General features: G+C 38.6%; 1 pseudogene; it reads right to left on the bottom strand.

The window, feature by feature from the left end:
- Positions 1 to 633: 633 nt before the first annotated feature.
- LOC132228418 (mitogen-activated protein kinase 9-like) lies at positions 634 to 9189 on the bottom strand (annotated as a pseudogene).
- Between the last annotated feature and the right edge of the window lie 11100 nt (positions 9190 to 20289).

Here is a 20289-nt window from a genome sequence, read left to right as displayed (position 1 = left end):
TCTACTCCTTCAGCATCCACCATAAAACATTTTGGTTCTTTTAGCTCGTCAAAACATTTTGACCAATTTTAGACATGTGTTTCATACCCTTTATGAAACACGTCTAGAATACTTTTTCTGTTTCCTTACATTATCTGGCCTAACACATATATCAACTTTATCATTTTTTTAATTTTTTTAAAAATAGATGTAATTATATTCCTTCTAAAATACAAAAGATAGAATAAATCATACCATAAAAGAAGGTGAGATATGATAATATGATGGTGGCCAATTAATATGTATAAATCTATTTTTTTCTGGACAGACACCAAAGTACTCAAGATTAAGAGGTAATTCTAGAAACAGCACTACCTGGACGACTATTTGGCATTTAAATATTGATTTCCAAAGTTCTAGATGGCAAGTTGGAGCAAGCACTGTGGTCACATGCATATAAGCCCCAACAGTCATTGAGGATGAGAAATTGTCACTACCATTACCATACAATTAAAGAAACAAATTAATTCATTCTAATTGGTCACCTGAAATGACCTTGAACAAAATCTCTAAAAGTGTGGCTTGCACTTTGTTCTTCAGACATAACCTGCTTCACTATAATCTAGGCAGGCAATGCTATCAGGACTGAGCAGGGGCAAGACATCATGTTTCTTACATGCAGAACATGGACTTTTTCTATTTGGTTCCAACAATTCCTGGGCATTTCAGGCCCATGGAAGTGAGAGTTCCTCACTGACAACAAGCTTGCTATTTCGAACTCATCATCGACAACCTTCAAGGGGTCCCGTAGAGGCATCGAGGCTGCTGTAGTGTCTGAGGCCAGCGTCTGCTCAGTGGACATGGGTGAAATGTCATTGATAGATGATGACTGAGAAGGAGTGGCATTGCTACTTACCGCTGCATCTGAAGGCTGATCTTTGACAGTACTGTTCTTACTTCTTTCTTCCAAGTCCATGGCTTCTTTGTAAATTAGCTCTTTCCATTCTTCAATCGCACTTTCTCTTTTTTTTTTTTTATTGCTTAAAGTATTACAAAGGGTATTACATATGTATCCATTTTATCCCCCCGCCCTAGACAGTCCCCTAGCCTCCCCTATCACCCAGTGTCTTATGTCCATTGGTTATGCTTATATGCATGCATACAAGTCCTTTAGTTGATCTCTTACCCCCCTACCTCCTGTCCCCCAACCCTCCCCGGCCTTCCCGCTGCAGTTTGACAATCTGTTTGAGGCAGCTCTGCCTCTGTATCTATTATTGTTCAAAAGTTTATAATGGTCTCTATTGTCCATGAATGAGTGAGATCATGTGGTATTTTTCCTTTATTGACTGGCTTATTTCACTTAGCATAATGCTCTCCAGTTCCATCCATGACGTTGCAAATGGTAAGAGTTCCTTCCTTTTTACAGCAGCATAGTATTCCATCGTGTAGATGTACCACAGTTTTCTAATCCATACATCTACTGATGGGCACTTAGGCTGTTTCCAGATCTTAGCTATGGTGAATTGTGCTGCTATGAACATAGGGGTGCATATATCCTTTCTGATTGGTGCTTCTGGTTTCTTGGGATATATTCCTAGAAGTGGGATCACAGGGTCAAATGGGAGTTCCATTTTCAGTTTTTTAAGGAAACTCCATACTGTCTTCCATAGTGGCTGCACCAGTCTGCATTCCCACCAGCAGTGCACAAGTGTTCCTTTTTCTCCACATCCTCTCCAGCACTTGTCGTTTGTTGATTTGTTGATGATAGCCAGTCTGACAGGTGTAAGATGGTACCTCATTGCTGTTTTGATTTGCATCTCTCGGATGATTAGTGACTTTGAGCATGTTTTCATATGTCTCTTGGCTTTCTGGATGTCCTCTTTTGAAAGGTGTCTATTTAGGTCCTTTGCCCATTTTTTGATTGGATTGTTTATCTTTCTTTTGTTAAGTTGTATGAGTTCCCTATAAATTTTGGAGATTAGGCCCTTATCAGATATGTCATTGGCAAATATGTTTTCCCACACAGTGGGTTTTCTCATTGTTTTGTTGATGGTTTCTTTTGCTGTGCAGAAGCTTTTTATTTTGATGTAGTCCCATTTGTTCATTTTTTCTTTAGTTTCAAGTGCCCTAGGAGCTGTATCAGTGAAGAAATTGCTTCGGCATATGTCTGAGATTTTTTTGCCTTTGGCTTCTTATAGAATTTTTATGGTTTCCCGTCGTACATTTAAGTCCTTTATCCATTTTGAGTTTATTTTTGTGTATGGTGTAAGTTGGTGATCTAGTTTCATTTTCTTGCATATATCTGTCCAATTTTCCCAACACCATTTATTGAAGAGACTATCTTGGCTCCATTGTATGTTCTTGCCTCCTTTGTCAAATATTAATTGAGCATATTGGTTCGGGCCAATTTCTGGGGTCTCTATTCTATTCCATTGATCTATATGCCTATTCTTGTGCCAGTACCAGGCAGTTTTGAGAACAGTGGCTTTGTAATACAACTTGATATCTGGTATTGAGATCCCACCTACTTTGTTCTTTTACAGGATTGCTGCAGCTATTCGGGGTCTTTTTTTATTCCAGATTAATTTTTGGAGAGTTCGTTCTAGATCTCTGAAGTATGCCATTGGTATTTTAATGGGAAGTGCGTTGAATTTATAGATTGCTTTGGGTAGTATGGACATTTTAATGATGTTGATTCTACCAATCCATGAACACGGTATGTTCTTCCATCTGTTTATGTCTTCCTCTATATTTTTTTTCAACGTCCTGTAGTTTTCTGAGTAGAGGTCTTTTACCTCTTTAGTTAAGTTTATTCCTAGGTAGCTTAATTTTTTTGGTGCAATGGTAAACGGGATTGTTTTTATAATCTCTCTTTCTGAAAGTTCACTATTGGTGTATAGAAATGCCTCAGATTTCTTGGGGTTAATTTTGTATCCTGCTACATTGCCAAATTCATGTATTAAGTCTAGTAGCTTTTTGATGGAATCTCTAGGGTTTTGTATGTATAATATCATGTTGTCTGCAAATAAGGACAGTTTTACTTCCTCTTTTCCAATTTAGATGCCTTTTATTTCTTCTTCTTGCCGAATTGCAATGGCTAACACTTCCAGTACTATGTTGAACAGGAGTGGTGAGAGGGGGCATCCCTGTCTTGTTCCTGTTCTTAGGGGAAATGGTGTTAGTTTTTGTCCATTGAGTATGATGTTGGCTGTGGGCCTGTCATATATGGCTTTTATTATGTTGAGGTATGATCCTTCTACTCCCACCTTGCTGAGAGTTTTTATCAAAAATGGGTGTTGAATTTTGTCAAATGCTTTTTCTGCATCAATTGATATGACCATGTGGTTTTTTTCTTTCAATTTGTTTATGTGATGTATCACGTTTATTGATTTGCGGATATTGTACCATCCTTGCATCCCTGGGATAAATCCTACTTGGTCATGGTGTATGATCTTTCTGATGTACTGCTGGATCCGATTTGCTAAGATTTTGTTGAGGATTTTGGCATCTATGTTCATGAGGGATATTGGCCTGTAATTCTCTTTCATTGTGTTGTCTTTACCTGGTTTTGGTATTAGGGTGATGCTGGCTTCATAGAATGAGCTTGGAAGTGTTCCTTCCTCTTGAATTTTTTGTAGTAGTCTGAGGAGGATAGGTTTTAGTTCTTCCTTGAATGTTTGGTAAAACTCCCCTGTGAAGCCGTCTGGTCCTGGGCTTTTGTTTGATGGAAGCTTTTTGATGACTGCTTCAATTTCTTCCATAGTTATTGGCCTGTTGAGATTTTTAGATTCTTCCTGATTGAGTTTTGGAATGTTGTATTTTTCTAGGAATTTGTCCATTTCCTCCATGTTGTCTAGTTTGTTGGAGTAGAGCTGTCCATAGTATTTTTTAACAATCATTTGTATTTCTGTGGGGTCTGTTGTTATTTCGCCTCTATCGTTTCTGATTTTTTTTATTTGGGTCCTCTCTCTCTGCTTCTTGGTGAGTCTGGCTAGAGGTTTGTCAATCTTGTTTATCCTTTCAAAGAACCAGCTCTTGGTTTCATTGATTTTCTGTATTGTTTTTTTGGTCTCTATGTCATTTATTTCTGCTCTAATCTTTATTATCTCCTTCCTTCTGCTCACTCTGGGGTTTTCTTGTTACTCTCTTTCTAATTCTTTGAGTTGTAGAGTTAGATGATTTACTACCATTTTTTCTTGTTTTTTGAGATAGGCCTGTAGAGCTATAAACTTCCCTCTCAGGACTGCTTTCATTGTGTCCCATAGGTTTTGGATTGTTGTATTTTCATTGTCATTAGTTTCCAGGATGTTTTTAATTTCTTCTTTGATCTCATTGGTAACCCAATCAATATTTAATAACATGCTATTCAGCTTCCAGGTGTTTGAGTATTTTGGGTTGTTTTTATTGTAGTTTATTTCTAGTATTATGCCATCGTGGTCTGCGAAGATGCTTTTTATGATTTCAATCTTCTTGAATTTGGGGATACTTTGCTTGTGACCCAATATGTGGTCTATTTTTGAATATGTCCCATGAGCACCTGAGAAGAACGTATATTCCCTGGCTTTGGGGTGAAGTGTTCTGAAGATGTCTATTAAGTCCATCTGATCTAGTGAGTCATTTAGGATTGCTGTATCTTTGCTGATTGTTTGTCTATAGGACTTATCCAGTGCTGTCAATGGTGTATTAAAGTCCCCTACTATGATTGTATTGTTGTCGATCTCTCCTTTGATATCTTCCAGGAGTTTTTTTTTATGAATTTGGGTGCTCCTACATTGGGTGCATATATGTTTACCAGGGTTATATCTTCTTGTTGTATTGATCCCTTTAGTATTATGAAGTGGCCTTCCTTATCTCTTGTTAAGGCCTTCACTTTGAGGTCTATTTTGTCCGATATAAGTATTGCTACCCCAGCTTTCTTTTCCTTTCCATTTGCCTGAAAGATATTTTTCCATCCTTTCACTTTCAGTCTGTGTGAGTCCCTTCTAATGAGGTGGGTTTCTTGTAGACAGCAGATGTATGGGTCATGTTTTTTTATCCATTCAGCCACTCGATGTCTTTTGGTTGGAGCATTTAGTCCGTTTATGTTTAAAGTTATTGTTGAAAGGTACTTGTTTGTAGCCATTTCTTTTTTTGTGTGTGTGTGGCTGTTTTCTTTCTGAGCTTTTTATTTCTTCTTTTTATACCAGTCCCTTTAGCATTCCTTGCATTGCTGGCTTGGTGGTGCCAAACTCCCTTAGCCTTTTTTTGTCTATGAAGCTTCTTATTTCCCCTTCAAGTTTGAATGATAGCCTTGCTGGATAGAGTATTCTTGGATTCAGTACTTTGCTTTGCATCACTTTGTAAATTTCAGTCCATTCTTTTCTGGCCTGATGTGTTTCTGTTGAGAAATCATTTGACAGTCTAATGGGAGATCCCTTGTATGTAACTTTCCATCTCTCTCTTGCAGCCTGTAAGATTCTCTCTTTGTCCTGAACATTTGCCATGGTGGTTTTGATGTGTCTTGGTGTGGGTCTTTTCGGGTTCACCTTGTTTGGGACTCTCTGGGCTTGTGTGACTTTTTTCTTCCCCACCTCAGGAAAGTTTTCTGATATTATTTCTTCAAGTAGGTTTTCTAATCCTTGTTTATCCTTCTGTTGTTCTGGTAATCCTATTATTCGTATGTTGTTTCATTTCATGTTGTCCCAAAACTCCCTTAGGCTCTCCTCCTGTCTTTTAATTTTTTTCTCCAATTGCAGTACATTTTGGGTGTGTTTTGCTTCCTTGCCTTCTAATTCACTAATTCGGTCCTCCGCTTCTCCTAGTCTACTGTTGATACTTTCAATGGAGTTTTTCATTGCAGCTATATCACTCTTCATTTCTTCTTGGGTCTTACTTAGGTTGTTGATTTTTTCATCTGTTTCTTCTAGCTTCTTCCATATGTTATCGATTTTTTCATCTGTTTCTTCTAGCTTCTTCCATATGTTATCAATTTTTTCATCTGTTTCTTCTTGCTTCTTGAAGAGGTTGTCGATTTTTTCCTCCATCCGGTTTATGCACTCTAGGACCCTATTCTGAATTCTTTATCTGTCATGTTGCATGCCTCTGTATTACTTAGCTGCTTTTCTGGAGAGTCCTCCTTCTCTTTCCTTTGGGGGTTTCTTTGTCTACCCATGTTTGATCTCACTGACATATCTAGATGTTGAGTCGTTCAGTGGTTGCTCCCTGGGTGGCAGTGACTCCTTGGTCTGTGGTTGCTCTTCGGGCGGTTGCGGTAGCTGCTGCTCTTCAGTTGGCAGCAGCTCCTCTGGTGGGTGCTGTTCACAGCTGTGGTGGCTCTTCTGGCTGGTGGGGCGCGGTTTCACGTACAGCTGCTGTTCCTCAGCAGAGGATGTGGTGCTCAGGAGGTTGCTGTTGCTTGGATCTGCTGCATTGATTTAAAGGCACAAAATACAACACAACAAGGCACCACGTACCAGGCACTATACACAAATATATTCACGATATTAATTACTCCAAATAAAGGTGACCACCTGAATTAAGAGAATTAGGGGATAAGGAAGAAGGAAGAGAAAAAGATAAAAGAAAAAAAAGAAAAGAAAAGTAGGGACCAAAAAAAGGAGTGCAAAAATGAAATCGGGAAAAAGGAGGGGGGAAAATAAAAGCGAGAAAAGAAAAGAAAAAAAAAAAAGAGCGAAAAGAGAGAATGAAGTGGAAGAGGGGAAGAGACTTTTTATATGAGGAGAATACTCCTATAGAACAGCCATTAATCCCAACAAATTCCAGCAACAGCTCCCTGGATATGAATGCAAACTAGAAACAACCAATAATATAACAATGAAAATAGAATGGAGAACACTAATCCCAAAATAAAATAAAGAGAAAATAAAATGGCACTTTAAAAAATGGTAAAATGGTAGCAGTAATAATACTGGTTAAAAAATAAGAAGGTAGTAATTAAAAGGGTAAAATCAGGTGATGGAAAAAGAAAAAAAAAAAAGAACAGAAAAAAATAAAATAAAAATTGATTTCTTAGTTAAAAAGTGAAAAAAGAAAAAAAAATGCAGTAGTGAAGGTCCTTCGGTTCTTCTATTCTTCAGTGTGGCTCGCCTTAGACCTTCCAGGTATTCAGGAGAGTGTTGAGTTTCCCTGCGATATACTGTTCCTCTGTGTTGTGAACCACAGTCCTTATTTTAAAGCAGGTCGCATTTATTTCCCAGACTGCCTTATTTTGTGTTTAGCAAAGAGTCAGTTTGTGGGTCAGCCTCTGGGTGGCAGTGTTCTGGGGTTGGCCTCTGGGGCTATAGGGCCTCTCTTTCCAGTGGAAGTTCACTGCCCAGAGCTGACTGCATAATAGTTAGTTACCGGCGCTATGTTGTTGCTGGGATTGAAAATCCCTCTATAGGCCAGACCCTGTTAACTCCCAGGGACTGATAAGGTTATTTTAATCCTTGATCTCGTACAGGGTGGAATCTGGGTGTGGCTGTGCTCCTTGCCTGGGGGCCGGGGGGAGGAGCCTCACTTTCTGGAAAGAATGGCTGCCCCAGTCTTGGGTTCAGGGGTGTCTCAGCACTCAATTCGCTGCCACCTCTCCCGGCTCCCCCTCTCTCCCCAGTCTCTCCCCAGATTCCACACCTCCGCACACTCTCCCTCTCTTCAGCACAGGTGAGTGTCTGTATCCGAAATGTCCCATGAACAGGATTCAGTGAAAACAGACAAACAAACACCGGCCACGGAAACGGGGAAGGCTTGGTTTCTGTAAGCTTCTTCTCTTACCGGGACTGTATGGTCAGGTCAGCTCTTCAGGCTGCCCCCTTTAGGCTCAGTCCTCTGCGGTCACAGAACCCAGCTCTCAATTTCCCTGGCGGCGCCAGGAATCCCGTGGTTCTCCTTTCCCCCGTCAGGGGCTGTGCCTGTCCCAGGGGACGTGGCTGTCTGCCAAGCGGTCTCCCTCCGACTCTCTGGGCTCAGAGGTCTGGCAAACTTTCCTGCCCAAATCCCTGGTTTTTTTTACCTTTCCAGGGGAGTTCTGCTCTTCCCGGCTGCAAACCCTCTCACCAGCTGAGCAATTTCGCCAATTCGGTGTGGGTGTTACTAGTTTCAGCTGTTCATTCCATTTGCTCCGGGACACGACCTGGGACGTGTCTGCCTATATCGCCGCCATCTTGGTTCTCCCGCACTTTCTCTTTCTTCCAACTGGGCATCGTAATTTTGAGGTGGTGGCGCTTCTGCTTCAGCAGGGTCATACCACACAGTAGTGTAAGGGTGATGCAAAGCCTCCTCCACAGAGATTCGCTTGTCAGGGTCTATCACTAACATTTTTGATAACAGATCTCTGGCTTGACTTGTTTTAATTTTGTCTCGTTCCGATTCTGATGGAAATATCCCTCAGGAAAGAGTTCTTCAAATCTGATTCCAGGATACTTTGGTCTGTTTTCTACATAATTCCTCACAGTTGGCTGAAGTTTCTTCATGAAATCTGCAGACGGTGTTCCTAGCTGCTCAGTAACTTTATTCCACTGATCAATATGGTCAGTGCCTTGGAATATCACACAACCTTTCACCAGCTCGCCCATGATGCAACCCACTGACCAGATATCAACGTTCTCCTTATAGCCCATACCCAGGATGACTTCCGGCGCCCGGTAATACTGTGTCACCGAGTAGGGGGTCATCATGAAGTTGGTGCATGCTGTCAGGGCTAGGCCAAAGTCCAGGATCTTAAGTTGCAGTCTGACTTTACTACGATGTTGCTAGGTTTCAAATCTCGATGAATGATACCAGCTGAATGAAAGTGTTTAATACCACAGAGCATCTGGTAAAGAAGATAGGACATTCTCTCATGGTCCAACTCCATATGAATAACCTGACATAAGTTAGCATCCATTAATTCCATAACTAAATACACATCTTGAAATTCTACTAGAGTTTTATGTGGTGTAAACACATTTAACAAACTAATTATATCTTTATGATTGACACACTTCAGGAGCACGAGTTCACGATAAGCTCTCTTGGCGTGGGTTTGATTTTGAAAAGGCCGGCTTAGTTTCTTGACTGCAACATTTATCCCAAGAACTGTATCAAAAGCCGCGCAAACAATTCCTTGGGCTCCCGAGACAATTGGTTTCAACTGCTGGTAACGGTTTAGGACGGTGAAAGTTGAGTCTGCCACTTGCACACTGTAAAACTGACTATCACATTTACTGTCACTCATGGTGTAGTGTCATGTAATATTCCGCCGTCGCCGCTGCCGCCACCCTCAACTTTATCATTTACTTCTCAACAAAATAGTCTCTCCCAATCTGCTCATAATCACATTAACATCACATGTTATAAATCTCTGTCTTCCTTGATTTTGTTTCTCCCATTCTTTTATGTAAAACTTAATGTATGTGTTTGCATATTAGGGCCATGATATTTAGACCCTTTATAAGCATAAGAAGTGTGTGGATACTTACTGGCATATATGAGTAAGAAAATGGAGGCTTTGAGAAGGTTAAAGAACAGTTGTTTCCAGATTGTGAAGAAAGAAAACCATTAAAAGACAAGAAATTATATTAAATGTTTAGCTAATAGATGTTAGTATTTTCAAAGTTCGATAGTTGTTTGAGTTGAAACAGTGTAGGGTGTGATCAGTGCTACAGAGTATAAGTGAAAAGAACTATATTTTATGAAGCCCAGGAACTTCTGCCTTTACACTTAATTAGTATATTGGATTTTAAAATGATCTTTGGTTACATATACTTAGCGATAAGAAATAAAACTTAAATCCTTTTTGCCTATCTTCTCAAAGAATGTAAAAGAAATGACCTCGGGAGTTAAAAGATGTCAAGGACAACACATAGTGAAAGGGATGGGATAAGACTGCATAAATTCCCAAAGGCCTAGAGTTTATTCTATGTGATTGAGAGGTAGTGGTATGCAAATAATAGCGATCTGATTCTATCTCTTGGCCCTTTATTACATAGAAAATGGGAAAAAGAGCAGCTTCTCTTGGACATGTCTAAAGAAAATCGATGGGAGAGAGCACAGTAAGCAAGGAAGGGAAGTGACTTTTCTATGAAGAGAATGAGAATGGGATTTCTGTTTATATAATGGAGTGGAAATAATTCTAGGTGATTCAGAGGGAAAGAGATCATAGTGAAAAGATAGACCAGGATCTAAAAGGACATGACCAAGAAAATTAGTGAATATCCTGAAGCAGAGAAAAAAGAGATTGAAGAGGCTGAGTATCACCAAACCCATAAAAATGCTGTTTCAGTCCAAGAACAGTTAGGTTTAGGATTTTAGGCTAAATACACATTATGGAAATAGAGATATCCAGACATAACATTGACACTCTAATGAGCATTTTCAAGGAGAATCAGAGTGACACAAAACTGAGTCAGAAAGTAGACTGGATGATAATAATGTTCAGTGAAAATTTACATGAGATGTATTCCCTTAGAATAAGGTAGTGATACCAGAGACTTTAGTATTACAAACTGTTTTTCTCTAATCTATATTATGAATTCTTCATGTGATTGGTGCTCAATAAACATTTTATATTGATAATATTGATGATTCTCATATTATATAACTCGTAAAGACTTCAATGCAGGGGATTTTATAAAATTGAGCATGAAAATTAATTGAAGATACATATTTCTATAAATAATCCAATGAAGATATATTGTTTCACATGTCAAAAGTAATAATGTAATCTTTACTGAACAACAACAGCAGAAATTATTGTGAAAGTTCCTTAAACCTGAAAGTAATTGTCTGTGGATCTGACATCCTATCACCAGATAATGGGCTCTGATTCTCTGAAAATGCTCAATCACAGCCAAACAGTAGTTCCAAAGATATTGATCTTGTGACAACATTCTTTTCAAAGGACTTTATTTTAGTTTAAACAAATGACTCAAGCAGATTTAAAAAACGAGGTTGAAGCCACATAAAGAAATTTACTTTAGTGTTAAAAGTTCTCATTTTGACTGGCTGAAAGAAGTAGTTTAGTATACAATTTCCCTAGTAGGAATTTGCCACAAAGATTCTAATGCAATACATGCTTTATGAATTAAGCAGTTCATAATTAGCAATCTAGTTCTGGAACTATTTTCTTCTGATAATTCCTGGCTGAATTTTCATCTCACAAGAATTGAATAGCTTCCAGTAAAGCTACAATGAGTTCTTATTATGGACACTGTTGATTGTAGCTTTTATGTGAATCATAATTTACAAAAATATTTCTATAGGGACTGTAATTTTTTATGTAAACTTACATATATTGTAAGACAGCATATAATCGACCTTCTTTGGAAGGATAATCTAACTATAAATAATTCTAATGTGTAATATTTGAATATAACCTAATATGACTATTAAAAGGATGACTATTTTAGATATTCATTTCTATCTATGTTTGCCCCGTCAAAGCAGGAGATACACATCACAGTGCATATGAAAAATTGGGTATGGAAATAAAGCAAAGAAATATGGTGATGATGAAGGGAGTTATCAAATAACTGTCTGAATTTTTTGAAATATAATAGTGTTGTCGCCTTCATTCCCTTCATTTTTGTTTGTGATACATATTGGTTTTTGCTTATAACACAGCCCGTAATTGCTGTATTTGATCTTAAAACACTTTCAACCAGATTATAAAATAACACTTATAGCACAGTACTATGTAGATGGGTGGTAGAAAAAATAAAGGCAGTGCTTCATAACTTCATCTGTAAATCTAAAACACAATAACCTCAACAGGAAGTACATAATAACAGAGAGTGTTGCACATTTGAAGCCTGTGTGCTGCAGTATATGTTGGGAATGTGCTTCAGAGAGCCACCCAGATATCTCAACTGTGTGAAGACGTGCTATGTACACTGTTGGCAAAACATTTACTAATTAGTAATCTAACAGTAGATAGAAAATTTATCAAGTGCAAGGGAAAGCTTAAGGAAAGAATGTATAAAATTGGAATTGATGCATGGCCTCCTCAACACAGAATAAACATTGAATTGACCTTAATGTTATGAGCATCTGGTAATTTTCCAGAAACAAATCTAATCATTATAAATACAGCAAGATATCATTTGAAGTGCCACCTAAAGGCAAAATGGTTTTTGTTTATATTTTCATAAATATTTCTATATTTCTTAAATGACCAAGATTGTTTTATTTAAATTTGGTATCAGGCCCTCTAATTGGGTAGTGTTCTACCCCTCACCTTAGATTTTCACCATTTAATAAACCAATTGAATTAGAAGTACTCAGTTTTAATTTTCCTTATGGGTAATTCTAAGTAGTCATTTAGTTTTCGTTGTTACTGTTGTTGTTTTGTTTTTGTTTCTAAATGCAATTTTAAATGACATTTTGGTGTTAAACAAAATGGGAAAAAATGTATTTGTCTTGCAACTTATATTAGTTAGTAACCAAATTGTGGGGAAAATGATTATTCATCTTTCCTATTTACCCATACTACTATTCACCTATCTACTCCAAAATGAATGTATTGAGCATCAGCTATGTGATAAGTACATGGAATAAAGTGATCAATATGGCTTTTTTGTTTAGTGAAGTTAAGAGTGTAGAAGTGAGAAAAGATATAAAACAATATAATACTTATATTACACTCTAGGGTACATGTATACTCTACAAAGTATTTCACATATGCTTTCTTGTTTACCTTAAAATATATACATATATATTTATTGATTTCAGGAAGTAAGAGAAAGGGCTAGAGAGATACAAAACATCAATGATTGAGATGGAATCATTGATCGGCTGCCTACTGCGTGCCCCACACTGGGCATCTTGCCACAACCCAGGCATATGTCCTGACTGGGAATCGAACCATGACTTTCTGGTTCATAGATCAATCCTCAACCACTGACCCACACCAGCCAGGCTTTATTTACTTTTAAATGATAATTTTATGAGCTATGGATTAGTATCTCCATTGTACAAGAGAGGAAACTAACCTGCCTCAGTTGCAAAGATAGGTTGTGTTGGAATTGAAAATATCTGATATATTTCAAGGTGTCTGCTCTTAAATGCTTAAATATTACCTTAATGCCAAAATTGCCATAGAGATTGCGAACATTGTTTCTGAGTATGCAATTAAATAACACCACTTTGGTATTAGGTTGTTAAGATGACTTTAAGAAATTAACACACACAGTAGCTTACACATTAGACACTTATTCTCACAGTCTGGACACCATAATACCAAAATAAGTTTTACTGTGCCATAATCAAGATGTCACCAGACTATGGTCTCTTTAGAGATGCTAGGGGAGAATTATTCCTTGCTTCTTCTGGATACTATAGGTTAATGGAACTTCTTGGTTTGTAAACGCCTCTCCATTCTCTGCCTCTATGATTACATTGCCTCTTCTCTTCTTACTGTGAAATTTCCTCCTACCTCTCTCTTATAACGACATTTTTTATTGCCTTTCAGGTCCACTCAGATAGATTCAGGATAATCTCCATATATGAAGATCCTTAACCATTTGCAAATTTTTATTAGTATCTTTAAAAATTTTAACTCTTGTTTGTTTGTTTGTTATATGAGGTAACATTTATGGGTTCCAGAAACTAGGTTGAGGATGTATGTTTAGGTGGCAGTTATAAGTTTACCACATTATTCTAGACCTTAATAATCTTTACCTTGAATTGTAGCAGTAGTTATGTCTTTAATAAAATTCTCAGTCTATAATTTCCTCTTTTTCAAACCACTGTGCTTACCACCAGACTATCTTTCTCAGATCACTTTTTGTATTCTAAAATATTTTATAGCTCTAATATCAACCGGTTCATCTGGAAAAATTAACCAAATATTACCTTTCCCATCCAATAATTTCCTTCTCTGTCAATGGACACTCATTTTGTTTGTTTGTTTAAAAACAAAACAAAACATCTATTTAGTCAACTTATTTGTGAAATAAATAAATGGCAAATGACTGAACCCCAGCTACCCACAACAAAACAACTATACCTCCATACAATTAACATTTCATTGCTATGAAATATCTTTGTAAAACATGATTCACTTTTTATGTATAGCTTGTATAAACTTGCAAACTTAAGCAATATTATTCATATTGAACTTTCCTATGAATTTACTATGAATTCCCATGTTCATAATTTTTAATATGAATAGATTATGGAAGTAATTACATAAAGTCTTTTTATTTATTCTCTAATGTAAATTTTTAGTTATTTTCCTATTCTTATGATGAATTCTCTGTAAAAATTATCTGCACATATCTTTGGGAAAATGGTTAGATATTTGAATTGTTTCATTGTGAACTATATTTTTTTTAACTAGTAAGTTTAGTTTTATAGTTTTGTGCCATGTAGCCATTCTTTTTCTGAAAAGAAACTCAATAATTTGAAGTTTCTGAGAGAAATGTTTGAATATACCTGTTAACGTCCTACATCAGACCAATGCCATCAGTATCCAATAAGTACACGATGCCCATTTTGTATGCTATTTTTTGCTTATGTAGATTATTCTCATTTGAAATCTCCATTTTTTCCTCAACTGAATTCTTAAATTACCTATTTTCAAAGAAGGTAATAAAAATACCAATATTTCCTAAGGAAAAGGCAAAGAATCTGAAGAGAAAAAGCTTAAAATGGTTAATTAACATGTAAAACTCCTCCATAACCAGAATAAAAATTTAAAAAGAACATAAAATCCATTTCTATAATCATTTTCATACACCCAAGTACTTGCATGTAGAGTGAAATAGTGATTCTTATACATTGGCACTCATATTCTCCATTTCATTTTCTCTAGGAGCTAAGTACCCGCCATAGGTAATTCCTTACTTGCCCCAATTTATTATACTCATCCAGTCTAATTAGTTTCCCAATCTCAGCTTCTTTGGGCTTTTCCATTATTTGAATTTCTTATATCTATATTTCCTATATCAATACAATCCCCCACTTCCCCCAGTTATTAAGAAAAAGTTATCTGTATTTTGTCAGGACAGGAAAGCTGGATATAAGAAAGTAAACTTCTCATTTGGTGTTAAGGGCCATTAGATGTCCAATAAATATAAATCTATTTTAGTCCAGAAGCTAAATTATATACTATGACTTTATTCTGCACAGTATTTAAATTATGCTGAGAGATTATTTAATGTTACAAAATACTTATAAACTACACTAAAGGTATAGCTTTTTCCCTTCCAAAGTAAAGTATAATTAAAATGACAGATTATTTACCACAAGTATAAACAGACACATTTTATTTATTTTTCTTTATTTATAATTAAATCTTTATTGTTCAGATTATTACATTTGTTCCTCTTTTTTCCCCCCATAACTCCCCTCCTCCCAGTTCCTGCTCCACCCTCCGCCATCACTCCCCACCCACTGTCCTCATCCATAGGTGCACGAGTTTTGTCTAGTCTCTTCCCGCATCTCCCACACCCCTTTCCCCCCTAAGAATAGTCAGTCCATTCCCTTTCTATGTCCCTGATTCTATTATAATCACCAGTTTATTCTGTTCATCAGATTATTTATTCACTTGTTGATAAATGCATATTTGTTGTTCATAATTTCTATCTTTACCTTTCTCTTCTTCTTCCTCTTCTTAAAGGATACCTTTCAGCATTTCATATAATCCTGGTTTGGTGGTGATGAACTCCTTTAGCTTTTCCTTATCTGTGAAGCTCTTTATCTGACCTTCAATTCTGAATGGTAGCTTTGCTGGATAAAGTAATCTTGGTTGTAGGTTCTTGGTATTCGTCACTTTGAATATTTCTTGCCACTCCCGTCTGGCCTGCAAAGTTTCTGTTGAGAAATCTGCTGACAGTCGTATGGGTATTCCGTTGTAGGTAACTGAGTTTCTTTCTCTTGCTGCTTTTAAGATTCTCTCTTTGTCTTTTGCTCTTGGCATTTTAATTATGATGTGTCTTGGTGTGGTCCTCTTTGGATTCCTTTTGTTTGGGGTTCTCTGCACTTCTTGGACCTGTAAGTCTATTTCTTTCACCAGATAGGGGAAGTTTTCTGTCATTATTTCTTCAAATAGGTTTTCAATGTCTTGCTGTCTCTCATCTTCTGGCACCCCTATAATTCTGATGTTGGTACGCTTGAAGCTGTCCCAGAGGCTCCTTACACTATCTTCGTATTTTCGGATTCTTTTTTCATTTTGTTTTTCCGGTTGGGTGTTTTTTGCTTCTTCGCATTTCAAATCTTTGACTTGATTCTTGCGCTCCTCTAGTCTGCTGTTGGGAGTCTGTATAATATTCTTTATTTCAGTCAGTGTATGCTTAATTTCTAGTTTGTTCTTTATCACAACATCGAGGGTCTCATTAGATTTCTTGAGGATCTCACTACATTTATCGGCAGTTTTTAGAAAATTATTGAAAGACCTTAAAAGTGTGGTTTTGAGGTCTATATCTTCCATTTCTGACATTTGCTTCCTGTTTCTTTGTCTCCGCATTTTTTTATTCTTTCTTGGTGCACCCCCTAGTGGTCTTTGTGTGCAGTCTTATTGTAGTTAAGCCTTGATTGTTGTAGGTAATACTAGAGGGATTTGAGCTCCAGGCCAAGTGGCTGTGAGAATCAGCTGTGTCTGCAGTGAGAGAACTTCTGTCCTCTAGGGAGGTGCTAATCTAGCCTTTACCTGAGGCTATCCGGCAAATGGCTCTGTGCAGGGCTTGGGCGGGGCGAGTCCCAGGGGATCTACAGGGTGGGCGGAGCGAGCAGTTATGGCTGCTCTCAGTCTGGTCCCCAGAGGCTCTGCCCCTCAGAGTCCCAGCAACTGCTGCAAACCTCAGAGAGAAAGCTGCCTTCGAGTTCCGACCGAAGCTAGACAGTCCCGATTCTCCCATTTGAGTCTGGGTCCCTAGAGACTCGCCCAGATCTGGAGCTCAGAATCTGAGACTCCCCCCCAATTGGAAAAGACAACCGCGCCCTTAGCCACCAGCCCGCTTTGCGCACCTCCGCACCTTTGTATTTTCCGCACTGCGCCTCCTCTGAGTATGTTATTCTCTTTCCTCCTAGTTGTAGAACTTCCACTCAGCCAGCTTTCCTGTGGTTCTGGATGTTATCCGTTCTGTCTTTTAGTTGTATTTTTGAAGTGGTTGTTCGAGGCAGCAAACTCCAGCGTTAACCTATGCCGCCATCTTGGTTCTCCCAGACACATTTTCACATGAGATAGTAACATATTTCATTGGCAGAATATGCATAATTTTGCACTATGGTTTGCCCTGAAGGGTGTCCCGGATCAGGGTGGGGGTCCCACTTGGGTGCCTGGCCAGCCTGGATGAGGGGCTGATGGCTGTTTTCAGGCTGCATGCACCCCCTTCAGGGTGGGGGTCCCACAGGGGTGCCTGGCCAGCCTGGATGAGGGGCTGATGGCTGTTTTCAGGCTGCCCGGACCCTCTTCAGGGTGAGGATCCCCACTGGGGTGCCTGGAAAGCCTGTATGAGGGCCTGAGGGCTGTTTTCAGGCTGCCCGCACCCCGTTCAGGGCGGTAATATGAAGAGGTAATATGCAAATTGTTTGGGATGCCTAATGGTCATGACAGCTCAGGAGGTGGCTGCCCACACAGGTGGGCAGGAGGGGACTGCTTGCACTGTAAAACTAGCCATGAACTGTGCAGGCCCACACAGAGTAGGGCCTGCCAGCCACGGAGCATCGACAATCCCACCTCTGTGCATGAGCTGCAGCGGAAAAACCTTTTCTGACCACTCAATGGCTAAGCTCCCCATATGCCACTCACTGTGTTCTTGGTAACCTGGATAATAAGAATCCAAGAAGGTGATCTAGGGTTTTTCCACCTCACTCCTGAAGGTCTGCTCCTGGAGGGGCTAATAAATGTCATATCCTGCCCTAACTGTTTGGTTCAGTGGATAGACCCTTGGCCTGCAGACCGCAGGGTCCAGATTTGATTCTGGTCAAGGGCATGTACCTAGGTTGCAGTTCCTCCCTGGCCGGGACCCAGGTCAGGGCTCATGCAGGAGGCAACAAATCAAAGTGTCCCTCTCACATTGATGTTTCTCTCTGTCTTTCCCTCTTTCTTCTATGCTTTCTAAAAATCAATGGAAAAATATCCTCAGGTGAGTATTGAAAAAAAGAAGAAAGAAAGAGAGAGAGAGAGAGAGAGAGAGAGAGAGAGAGAGAGAGAGAGAAAGGAAGGAGGGAATGAAGGAAGGAAGGAAGGAAGGAAGGAAGGAAGGAAGGAAGGAAGGACAAAAGAAGAAAGAAAGAAAGAAAGAAAGAAAGAAAGAAAGAAAGAAAGAAAGAAAGAAAGAAAGAAAGAAAGAAAGAAAGAAATGTCATATCCTATGAAAGAGACATCTTGAAAATGCCTAAAGAAAGTTGTCCTGGGGCTCCTAGATTGGAGAGGGTGCAGGTTGGGCTGAGGGACCCCTCCCCCATGCACAAATTTCATTCACCAGGCCTCTAGTATAGTATAAAAAGTCACATTCAAGTATTCCTTAATGTAACAATATGTTTGTACTGAAATATTTCTAGATTTCTGAGAGATGCATTTGTATCAATTCTACTTAATTAAATGTAAACATTCAAAGGTATGTCTTTTATGACTTATGATGGATACCTGAAATATTTGTAATTTATATTCTTTGATTGTATGTATCTGCTTTTAAAAAACTAACTCAACATTATAACAACAACACATTTATTTTTACACTACTTAAATATTCACCAAAGCTGTTTAAAACTTCCTCCCATTTATTTATGAGGATGCTATTAACCAGTATTATTCTTCTTACAAGGAATACATTTTAAAATTTAATAATGTCACTAATAGAATCTAAATATTATAAATTAACCATTTCAATGCTGTAAAAATCATCATGAGATTCTTGGAAAAAATATCCCTATATGCAATTGTGGTTACTTCTACACCTGAAATCTCATCAACATGTCTAGAGACTAAGAGATATGAGTACTAGAGGCCCAGTGCATGAAATCGTGTACCAGTGGGGTCCCTCGGCCTGGCCTGCAGGATCGGGCTGGAACTAGCTCTCCAATATCCTCCGAGGGGTTCCAGATTGCGAGAGGGTGCAGGCCAGGCCAAGAGACCCCAGCAGTGCATGGTCAGAGCTGGGGAGAGAAGCGGGAGGTTGGCCAGCAGGGAGGGACCACAGGAGGGCTCTAGGGCATGTCAGGTCCATCTCATTCAGTCCAGATTGGCCAGACCCCGGCAGCAAGCTAACCTACTGGTCGGAATGTCTGCCCCCTGGTGGTCAGTGCATGTCATAGCAAGTGGTTGAGCATCTTTAGCATATAATTAGCATATTACGTTTTGATTGGTTGAACAGCCGACTGGTTGACTGGACACTTAGGATATTAGACTTTTATTATATAGGATAACACTTTTTAAATTACACGTCTATTAGAAAGGTTTTTTATCCACTGAGCCAAACCAGTTAGAAAGGTTTTTTTAAAAGAGTCATATCTAACTTAACACATGTAATTTCTTCTTGGTCTCTGGCAGACTCTCTTCACCTTTGGTTCTTTTGTAATTTCTTTGTCTTCAACTGTCTCATACTTGACTATTTGTGCCTTTTCAGTCACCTTTCAGATTTTTCCCCTCTGTACTACAGTTTCAATGTTTTCACCCCATTTACTCCCTCCTCCCTGCAAATTCATATGTTGACACCTATTTCCTAAAATAATGTATTTGGAGGTGGGGCTCTTATAAGACAGGAACAGACCCAGACTGGTTTTGACTCAGTCTGGCCTATAATAATGTGTGGGTTCTTTGACTTTGTGTAGGGAAGATTTCTCAATATGGATCCAGTTGATTTTGAGAGTACATTTATATTAAGCTGGGGACTGTGAAACAAAGGAAGGACTTAAAGTATAGGAAGCAACAGGAGAAAACCTAGCTTTCACTCTGCTTTGTCTCTCTAGAAAAGTCACAGGAAAGAAGTAAGTCAAGGCAGGGTTGCTTTTAGCTCCCTGGGAAGTGAGAGAAAAGAGGGCCTTGGATATAGGATCAAGGAGTAAGCCTGGGGAGAGCTGCCACTACCTGCTGCTCCCCCGGTTTCAAGTCTTGTGGGAACACATAGAATTGAGAAGGATATTAGACTTTTATTATATAGGATAACACTTTTTAAATTACACGTCTATTAGAAAGGATTTTTAAGAGTCATATCTAACTTAACACATGTAATTTCTTCTTCGTCTCTGGCAGACTCTCTTCACCTTTGGTTCTTTTGTCATTTCTTTGTCTTCAACTGTCTCATACTTTTGAATTAAAAAGTTCATGCCCTAGCAGGGGCCTGGGCATTCTCTAGAGTGATAGTAGTCTCTGAATTGAGGGTCTTATGTTTTAGTGTGTGTGCGTGCGTG

This window comes from Myotis daubentonii, chromosome 2, assembly GCF_963259705.1.
Source record: "Myotis daubentonii chromosome 2, mMyoDau2.1, whole genome shotgun sequence".
In the NCBI taxonomy this organism is placed as follows: Eukaryota; Metazoa; Chordata; class Mammalia; order Chiroptera; family Vespertilionidae; genus Myotis; species Myotis daubentonii.
The sequence above is the reverse complement of the archived record's forward strand: the minus strand, read 5'-3'. Positions and strand labels throughout refer to the sequence as shown.